This window comes from Myotis davidii, unplaced genomic scaffold (genome assembly GCF_000327345.1).
Source record: "Myotis davidii unplaced genomic scaffold, ASM32734v1 scaffold472, whole genome shotgun sequence".
In the NCBI taxonomy this organism is placed as follows: Eukaryota; Metazoa; Chordata; class Mammalia; order Chiroptera; family Vespertilionidae; genus Myotis; species Myotis davidii.
The window spans coordinates 1,856,080-1,857,100 of record NW_006283774.1 but is presented as its reverse complement, the minus strand read 5'-3'; the positions used below and the strand labels follow the sequence as shown (position 1 = coordinate 1,857,100).

The 1,021-nt window shown below is 65.8% G+C and overlaps 1 protein-coding gene across 1 annotated transcript in view; it reads left to right on the top strand.

Moving 5' to 3' along the window:
- Positions 1-1,021, top strand: part of COBL (cordon-bleu WH2 repeat protein) — an 86,497-nt gene that overhangs the window by 82,248 nt on the left and 3,228 nt on the right. The window contains exon 16 of the mRNA XM_015566796.1: positions 24-29. The gene's annotated coding sequence lies outside the window, so the exon portion shown is untranslated. The remainder of the gene's footprint in view (positions 1-23; positions 30-1,021) is intronic.

Genomic DNA, 1,021 nt, shown 5'->3' with positions numbered 1-1,021 from the left:
CCCTCGGGGTCCCTCCTGTTCCTCTCAGGGTCCCCAGGTGGGTTCCCATCCAACGCCACATGGGGAACACCCTCCCTGATGGAGGTTTCCGGGGCACGGGCTCCGGGCGCACGGGGAGGGTTCTGTTCTCATTTCCTGGCTTTTCCCAAGTTTTCTTCACGAACAAGCGCCATTGGACCATCACAAAGTAGCCGTGGGCAGTCGCGGCTGGGACCCAGCCGGCCGGGGAGGGCGGCTCTGGAAGGAGTGTGTCCGTGTGCCCCTGGCCCGTCCCTGACCCCAGGGCCCGAGGCTCCCGGCCTGGCTCCCGACTCCAGCCAGCTCTGATGCCTGGCATCTGACTTCCCCGGAGCGCGCTGTCTGCCCGGCCCTTTCCCGCGGCCCCTGCCCACAAGGGGCGGCCTCTGGCCTGACCGGTCCCTCAGAATGGCTGTTCCAACGTCGGCTGCCGCTGACGGGGTCGGGGACCTCCAGCTTCTCTCAGACATGGCTCTGACCTCACCTCACGACCGGCGCTGGCGAGGTGCGTGCGACGGGGGTTGCAGGCGAGAGACACGTGGTAACACGTCCCCCAGGCCCCGTGACGGACACAGTGACCTGTGAGCTTCCTCATCTACAGCCCGGGCCATGGGCAGCGAGGGCCCCGTGAGGGGTGAGTGCCGAAAGGCAGGGCGCCTGGACGCCATCCGTCACGGCCAGCCTCCTGGGGTAGGAGGGAAGGTGGGAAGGGGTCAGAGGCCTGAGAATTTGTCGTTAAGCAGGTCCCCAGGGGAACCCCACTTTGAGAACCCCCCTCCAGACCACTCCCTCCTGCTCTGAATGCGGGGGAGAAGGTCTGCTCCCTGTAAGGATTTTCCAGCTCTAGGAGTTTCCTCCACGGAAAAGTCACCCAGGCCCGGTGGCGGGGCTCTGTGCTTGAGCGTCAGCCTAGGAACCAGGTCACGGTTCCGTTCTCGGTCAGGGCACAGGCCCAGGTTGCAGGCTCCATCCCCAGAGTTGGGCATGCAGGAGGAAGCTGGTC